General features: G+C 39.4%; 1 long non-coding RNA gene across 1 annotated transcript; it reads right to left on the minus strand.

Moving 5' to 3' along the window:
* Positions 1–1,383: 1,383 nt before the first annotated feature.
* On the minus strand, positions 1,384–7,998 carry LOC116549670. The gene is made up of 2 exons (XR_004267993.1): positions 7,961–7,998; positions 1,384–1,469 (listed from the first exon to the last, which is right to left on the minus strand). It is a non-coding gene; the product is annotated as an uncharacterized LOC116549670 (long non-coding RNA).
* Positions 7,999–9,236: the final 1,238 nt, after the last annotated feature.

Raw genomic sequence — 9,236 nt, forward strand, 5'->3', positions numbered from 1 at the left:
GATAATCCCCCCTCCAGTTACCTATGGCCATTCACACGAGTAAGGGGAAGATCAGATGTTTTGAACACTGTTAGACACAGAGCTTAGATTAAGGTTGATAACGTGGGATTCAAAACAATCACCAAACTCCCCTGTTAGAGAAGAAGACATATGTGTATTAGGTTAAAAATTAGAATCCTCTTCCAGGTTCAGCTCACTGGGTCCTCAAATCCATCTGGTTGTTATTTCCTGAGTCCCCAGATATACAGTTAGAATGGGCACTAAATGTGCCCATTTAGTTGACAGAATATCTGCATTGATTGTTTATCCTGGACATAAGAACTAACTAGTAGGGAAAGCCAAATGGAAGCTCTGCAACTGACTCCACTCCCATTTCCCACCTCCTTTTCCTACCCCAGCCAAGATAATACATTAAAACCAAGTTCAGAGACTAATACTACCCTTAGAATGCAAATGGTTTCAGGGAGGGTAGACCCCATAACATTATTTAATTCATTTAAAAATATTATTATATTTACATATTTCTTTTATTCTTTTAAGTTCTGGGGTACATGTGCAGAATGTGCAGGATTGTTACATAGTTATACACGTGCCATGGTGGTTTGCTGCACCCATCAACCCGTCGTCTACATTAGGTATTTCTCCTAATGCCATCCCTCCCCTAGACCCCTACCCTGACCCCTGACAGGCCCCGGTGTGTGATGTTCCCCTCCCTGTGTCCATGTGTTCTCATTGTTCAACTCCCAGTTGTGAGTGAGAACATACAGTGTTTGGTTTTCTGTTCCTGTGTTAGTTTGCTGAGAATGATGGTTTCCAACTTCATCCATGTGCCTGCAAAGGACAGGAACTCATCCTTTATATGGCTACATAGTATTCCATGGTGTATATGTGCCACATTTTCTTTATCTAGTCTATCTTTGATGAGCATTTGGGTTGGTTCTAAGTCTTTGCTATTGTGAATAGTGATGCATTAAACAAACGGGTGCATGAGTCTTTATAGTAGAATGGTTTATAATCCTTTGGGTATATACCCAGCAATGGGGTTGCTGGGTCAAATGGTATTTCTGGTTCTAGCTCACTGAGAAATCACCACGCTGTCTTCCACAATGGTTGAACTAATTTACACTCCCACCAACAGTTTAAAAGCGTTCCTATTTCTCCACATCCTCTCCAGCATCTGTTGTTTCCTGGCTTTTTAATGATCGCCATTCTAACTGACGTGAGATGGTATCTCCTGGTGGTTTTGATTTGCATTTCTCTAATGACTAGTGATAATGAGCTTTTTTGCATATGTTTGTTAGCTGCATATATGTCTTCTTTTGAGAAGTGTCTGTTCATATCCTTTGCCTACTTTTTGATGTTTTTTTTTTTTTTCTTATAAATTTGTTTTAAGTTCCTTGTAGATTCTGGATAGTAGCCCTTTGTCAGATGGATAAATTGCAAAAATTTTCCCCCACTCTGTAGGTTCCCTGTTTGATTGGTTAGTCTGGCCCTTAAGACACAGATAGATCCTGGTAAATGTCAGTGACATGGACATGGGCTGCACAAAGGCAAATTTTAACTCTCATTGCAGCTGTTGTATTAGATGTGATATCTCTTCTAAAGTAGATCTGTACAGCCTTAGGTAGATTGGTCTAATGAGTCTATTCACAGCAAGAAAAAGGAACAGAAGCCATTTGAACTAATGTAGGGCAGGTAAGAACATGCATTTATGCTTTTGCTTCAGGGTGATGTTAACTCTCCTACTCTCTGTCATGAGATAGTTGAAAACGGTCTGGGCCATCTGGTCATTCCATAGATAGTCATCATACTGATGCCATCAGGTTAATCAGAAGAGCAAGTGGTGGCAAGTATGAATCTTAATAAAAAGAACCCTATGAAAATTTAGGTCCTGTGTTTTGACCTGGTCATCCACTCTCTGTGGAGAGAAGTTGCTTGAGGTAAAAACTGATGTCCACTCATTGGTAGTGGTAAATACCTTGGCTGCTTTTTTTTAGGGTCCTAAAAGGATAAAGTTTGGAAAATCATGAACCAGGAGGTAAGGGGAAGAAGCATATGGGTGTGTATTTATCATGATTTATTATTCATATGTTTTTTGTTTTGACAAAGATGTTTTGTCAAAGACTCATATTTTGTTTTGGCAATATATATTGACATGTTGGGGATGTGCTGACCCAAGAGGGACTGCCCCTCTTAGGGTTAGTTAATTCCAAGAGATACAAAACAACTCACCTGAAAGTGCACCTCTCAAATGAAAATTAAACTGATTCAGAGCCCTTAATTCAGTCACCTCTTTTATCAAGGTCTTAGATGCCTACCCTCTGGGCCACTCTTCCTTTGCCCTAATCATTCCAGGGTCAGCTATCAAACAAAAAGGAACAGCTCGTCCATCCCCGAAGCCACTGAAATTACTCAAAATAGCCGATTCTAAACCTGCTTATCCTGTCTCACCTGTTCCTTCACAAGGAAACCACAATAAAAGCTCTTGCCAGTTTCTCTCCTCCTTCTATCACCTGACTAATCCCAGTGCTTCCTTTTGTAGCCTCCCATGGCATGGCATGGCCCCTTCTGTTGAAATTTGTGAATGTTAACATGTTTTCAGTGGTAGTCATTCATTGATATGTTGGCCTCATCATATCTGAATAATAATAAAGCTTATATTTTAAAATTGTGCTGTAGACTGTTTGTATCCCCCCACAAATTCAAATGTTGAAATCCTTACCCCCAATCTGATGGTATTAGAAGGTATTGCCTTTGGTGGGTGATTATGTCATGAAGTTGGAGCCTTCATGAATGGTGTTAGTACACATAGAAAAGAAACCCTAGAGAACTCCCTAACTCCTCCACCACGTGATAATATAGCAAGAAAGCACTTGCCTATGGACCAAGAAGCATGTCCTCACCATACACCAAATCTTTTGAGTTCTGGATCTTGAACCTCTCAGCCTTCAGAACTTTAGAAATACATTGTTTGTAAGCCACCTAGTTTATGGCATGTTGTTAAAATAGTCCAAAAGCACTAAGACAAACAGGATGGAGCTATGGGAACTTTCATGAAGTATGACTATCTTTGTATCGCATGCCAAGAAGAGAGCATTCACTGAAGAAAAGAGGCATGAAGGAACCAAGGAGCCAGAATGACTCAGCTATGAGATGATGCTCAGCCAAAGTGATCTTTGTTCAACTCAGGGCTGCCTCCACCAGCTCTTGGACACATTAGCTACGGTAGCAGACATAGGGGCTGTGCATATGCCCAACATGTCCAACTCATCTGACTCTGTTTGTGCTGCTATACTGAAATACCTCTGACTGGATAATTTATAAAGAACATAAATTTAGTCTTCATAGTTTTAGTACTGGAAAGTTCAAAGTTAAGGTTCCAGCAGGCTCAATGCCTGGTAAGGGCCTGGTCTCTGCTTCTAAGATGGCACCTTGAATGCTGTGTAACCACCTGGTGGAAGGCAGAAGGCAAAAAGGGAGTAGCTAGCTCTCTCTAGCCTTTTTATAAGGTTACAAATTTTATTCATGATGGCAAAGCCCTCATGGCCCAATTACCTTCAAAGGGCCCCACCTCTTAATACTGTGGCATTGGGGATTAAGTTTCAAGATAAATTTTAGATTGTATACATTCAATTTGTAACACCACCCAAGACTGATTTAGCTACCATGATGCCAAACAGCCAAACTGCAAGAAATACAGACCAATGCTGAGCCCCTGTTGTGATACTATCCCTTGATGAATCATTCTAGAAGGGGAAGGAATTTAGTTTATCTGGAATCAACACATCCTAAGTATGGATTTTCCTTTCATGTTTTTGGGGACTGGGTCAGCACCGTATCCAAGGGCTTTTGTAGTCTTTGAAGTACCCACTAGGTATATTTATAATATCACCTCAGACAAAGAGACTTGCTTTACAGCAAAGAAGGTGTGAAAGTGAGTGAATGACCATAGGTTCATCTGGTCTTATCACATTTCCTAGGAGCTATTGGCATGCTGGAAAGATGAAACAGTTTTTTAAAGGCGTAACTTCTGTGACAATGTAAAGGTAATATCTTGAGAATGTGAAGCGCTCTTCTCCAGGAAGCAGTATACATCCTATGTCATGGCTGTTATTAGCCATGGTGCTGTGTGCCCAGTTGGTAAAATAAATGGGTCAAGAACCAGGAACCAAGCCCCACTTTCCACAATTTATAATGATCCCCTTAGGAAATTTGTACTTCTATGAGTCTAAATGTCCTGATTCTCATAGAGTAATGCTTCCACCAAAGGATAAAGTAACAGTCCCATTAAATTTAAAGCTATGGTTGTGGCCTCAGCACTTAAGGCTCCAAAAGACAAGCAGGCTAGAAGAGAAGTATTCTCTTTGGCAAGGGTAGCTGGCCCTGATAATCAGCTGTAGTCTGCATGCCCAAGTGATTCACTACTAAATCTCCTCCTGGCCAATTTTCATGGTAAATGGGCAGCATAAGAAGATCATGATGATTAGGGGATATAGATTTTTTAGATATGAAGGTCTGGTTTACCCTGCCAGATAAGACACCTGCCCTCACAAAGGTGCTAGCCAAGTGTGAGAGTAATCTGGAATAGGTAGTAAAAGAAGAAGATGGTAAGTATCAGATACAGCGAGAGTCTAGCTGCAGTGGCAAGATTTATGGTACATTCCACTGACCATCCTCTTTTAAATACCATGAGAAACACAAACCAGCCAGAAGCTTGGAGAAGCTGCCCTCAGGTGTGGTCAACTAAGTATATGAAGAAATGAATTTGAGTGGCATATAAGGGGCAGGATATACTGAGTGCCCTGGTATACCCTAGTTTCTTACTAAAGCATTCATTTGCTAAGCTGATTGCTTCCAGATTAATCAACTTCTAGGAATTTTCTTTGGCTATAAGATATGCTTTCGTGAGGTTAGGCTACCTCTTTGGGGGGGGGCCCGTATTTAATGATTAGTCAGTGTGGAGCACAATGTCCTGCTCTCTTGGCTCAATTTGGGAGAACTCCAAAGAACTATTCCAACTATCAATGAGTGACTTTTGCTTCACAATTCTTTGCCTTCATCAATGCCAATGAGATTCTCTACCAATCGACTTCGGCCATACACTCCATAGGCCACTCTAGAAACTTTGTCATAAGCTCAAGTTGTTCCACCATTGAAGGTATAAATGTCTTGTACTCTGAGCATGATGTCTGATGCCATATTGTTCTTTCAGTAGCTTACTCCACTATGTCTGGTCTTTGACTTCATATATAGTCTTCAGTATTCTTTTCTTTTTTTACTTTAAGTTCTGGGGTACATGTGCAGATAGTGCAGGATTGTTACATAGGTATACACATGCCATGGTGGTTTGCTGCATCCATCCCCCATCATCTACATTAGGTATTTCTCCTAATGCCGTCCCTCCCCAATGCCTCCACTCCCTGTTATCCCTCCCCTAGTCTCCCCACCTCCCAGTAGGCCCCAGTGTGTGATGTTTTCCTTCCTGTGTCCATGTGTTCTCATTTTTTCAACACCAACTTATGAGTGAGAACTTGCGGTGTTTGGTTTTCTGTTTTTGCATAAGTTTGCTGAGAATGATGGTTTCCAACTTCATCCATGTCCCTGCAAAGGACATGAACTCATCCTTTTTTATGGCTGCATAGTATTCCATGGTGTATATGTGCCACATTTTCTTTATCCAGTCTATCCTTGTTGGACATTTGGGTTGGTTCCAAGTCTTTGCTATTGTAAACAGTGCTGCAATAACCATGCGTATGCATGTGTCTCTATAATAGAATGTTTTGTAATCCTTTGGGTATATATCCAGTAATGGGATTGCTGGGTCAAATGGTATTGCTATGTCTGGATCCTTGAGGAATCTCCACACTGTCTTCCACAATGGTTGAACTAATTTACACTCCCACCAGCAGTGTAAAAGCATTCTTATTTCTCCACATCCTCTCCAGCTTCTGTTGTCTCCAGACTTTTATTCAATGAGACCCTTTTCTTCCTTTCTTAATGACTTTTTGTGAATACTGTACTGTCTATATATACAGTATAGTACATTACAGTTACAGTATAGTATTACATTATATATATAAAATGATTGGCACTCTGACCTTCAGGTACCTTCCCTCACAGATATTCTTATCATTATATAACACTGGACCATTACTAAAATTTTTCCTCTCTCTTATTAAACTCCTGGGCAAAAATACTATAATTTCAAAACTGGTGTTATTACAATTCAGTATAATAACTTGGGTCATCAAAATCACTTCTTAGCCATTCTCGTTTTTTTCTTTTTTGCTGTATCTCTTTCTTATTTCTTTCATCAACTCTACCAAAGCTTCACAATTCTGAACTTTTATTTTCTGTGGTCCACGTTGATGGCTACTCTCCCTCTGAGCTTCCTACAAACCTATCCCTACCATCCCCTCCTTTTTATAATTTGTTCTAGGTGAATTGATTCTCTTTTAGAGACTTTTTCAGCCATCCTTTCTTCAACTCAACTCCTCTTTTCTTACTGCTCAGCCTGCAAAAATGATCAAGTTTCTCTCATAGGGTAAGAAAAAATTCCCCCTTAATCCCCATGGCTCTTCTAGCTACCATCCAATCACTCTTCTGACCTAAGTTTTCAGTGTGTCACACAATTTAACTTACTGACATTTCAAAATATATGTTTTGGATGTTTCAAGGTTTGGTTGAAAACAGTCTAAATAGAGCTATATAATATGTGCTTTAAGCATATTTCCTAAAATAAATAGCCCAACTTGAGGTTGTATATATACATATATATTCAGATAGAAAAAAAATTGATCTGGAAAGAGGAATTTTGCTTATTTTTAAAAATGAATATTGGTGTGATACTAAAAATATTTTTAATATATGATTTGCATGAAAAATCACAATAGAGTGACCACCATTACCCACATTAATAAAGAGACCATTGCCACTAAATTAAAACTTAATGTGTTTCCTTCTTTTATTTTTTTTCTGTCTTTTTTTTATTGTACTTTAAGTTCTGGGGTACATGTGCACATCCTGCAGGATTGTTGCATAGGTATACACATGCCATGGTGGTTTGCTGTCTCCATCCCCCCACCACCTACATCAGGCATTTTCCTGGTGTTCCCTCCCCAACCTCCACACCCCCTGATGTCCCTTCCCTCCCCTGCTCCCTGCCCCAACCCCTCCTACCCCAGTGTGTGATGTTTCCCTCCCTGTGCCCATGTGTTCTCATTGTTCATCACATGCCTATTAGGAAAAACATGTGGTATTTGGTTTTCTGTTCTTGTGTCAATTTGCTGAAGAGCGATGGTTTCCAGATACATCCGTGTCCCTACAAAGGGCACAAACTTGTCATTTTTTATGGCTGCATAGTATTCCATGGTGTATATATGCCACATTTTTTTTATCTAGTCTATCCTTGACGGGCACTTGGGTTGGTTCCAGGTCTTTGCTATTGTACACAGTGCCACAATGAACATGGCTGTGCATATGTCTATATAATAGAATGACTTAAATCCTTTGGGTATATACCCAGTAATGGGATTGCTAAGTCAAATGGTATTTCTATTTCTAGATTCTTGAGGAAATGCCATACTGTCTTCCAAAATGGTTGAATTAATGTGCACTCTCTCCAACAGTGTAAAAGTGTTCCTGTTTCTCACATCGTCTCCAGCATCTTTTGTCTCCAGATTTTTAAATGATTGCCATTCTAACTGTCATGAGATGGTATCTCAGTGTGGTTTTGATTTGCATTTCTCTAATGACTAGTGATGATGAGCATTTTTTCTTATGTTTCTTGGCTTCATAAATGTTTTCTTTTGAAAAGTGTCTGTTCATATCCTTCATTCACTTTTGAATGGGTTTGTTAGTTTTTTTCTTGTAAATCTACTTTAGTTCTTTGCAGATTCTGGATATTAGCCCTTTATCAGATGGGTAGATTGCAAAAAATTTTTCCCATTCTGTTGGTTACCAGTTCACTCTAATGATTGTTTCTTTTGCTTTGTAGAAACTCTTGAGTTTACTTAGGTTCCATTTGTCTATTTTGGCTTTTGTTGCCATTGCTTTTGGTGTTTTAGTCATGAAGTCCTTGCCTATGCCTGTGTCTTGAATGATATTGCCTAGGCTTTCTTCTAGGGTTTTTATGGTGTTAGGTCTTATGTTTAAATCTTTGATCCACCTGGAGTTAATTTTAGTGTAAGGTGTCAGGAAGGGGCCCAGTTTCAGTTTTCTCCTCATGCCTACCCATTTTTCCCACCACCATTTATTAAACAGGGAATCCTTTCCCTATTGCTTGTTTTTCTCAGGTTTGTCAAAGATCACATTGCTGTAGATGTGTGATGTTACTTCCAAGGTCTCTGTGCTGTTCCATCAGTCTATATCTTTGTTTTGGTACCAGTACCATCCTGTTTTGATTACTGTAGCCTTGTAGTATAGTTTGAAGTCTTGTAGTGTGATGCCTCCAGCTTTGTTCTTTTTGCTTAGGATTGTCTTGGCTATGCGGTTTCTTTTTTGGTTCCATATGAAGTTTAGGTGTTTTTTTCCAGTTCTGTGAAGAAGGTCAGTGGCAGCTTGATGGGGATAGCATTGCATCTGTAAATTACTTTGGGTAGTATGGCCATTTTCATAATATTGATTTTTCCTAACTATGAACATGGAAAGTTTTTCTATATGTCTGTGTCCTCTCTTATTTCCTTGAGTAGTGGTTTGTAGTTCTCCTTGAAGAGGTCCTTCACGTCCTTTGTTAGTTTTATTCCTACGTATTTTATTCTCTTTGTAGCTATTGTGAATGGGAGTCACTCATGATTTGGTTCTCTGTTGGTCTGTTATTTGTGTACAGGAATGCTTGTGATTGTTGCACATTGATTTTATATCCTGAGACTTTGCTGAAGTTGCTTATCATCTTAAGGAGATTTTGGGCTGAGACGATGGAGTCTTCTAAATATATCATGTCATCTACAAATAAAGATCATTTGACTTCCTCTTTTCCTAATTGAATACCCTTTATTTCTTTTTCTTGCCTGATGGCTCTGGCTAGAACTTCCCATACTATATTGAATAGGAATGGTGAGAGAGGGCATTCTTGTCTAGTGCCGGTTTTCAGAAGGAATGCTTCTTCCAGTTTTTGCCTGTTCAGTATGATATTGGCTTGGGCTTGTCATAGATAGCTTTTATTATTTTAAGATACATTCCATAAATACCCAGTTTACTGAGAGTTTTTAGCATTGTTACAGATCTGCATTCAAGTC

The sequence above is a fragment of the Sapajus apella genome, unplaced genomic scaffold, assembly GCF_009761245.1.
Source record: "Sapajus apella isolate SASKATOON/1434 unplaced genomic scaffold, GSC_monkey_1.0 scaffold6, whole genome shotgun sequence".
In the NCBI taxonomy this organism is placed as follows: domain Eukaryota; kingdom Metazoa; phylum Chordata; class Mammalia; order Primates; family Cebidae; genus Sapajus; species Sapajus apella.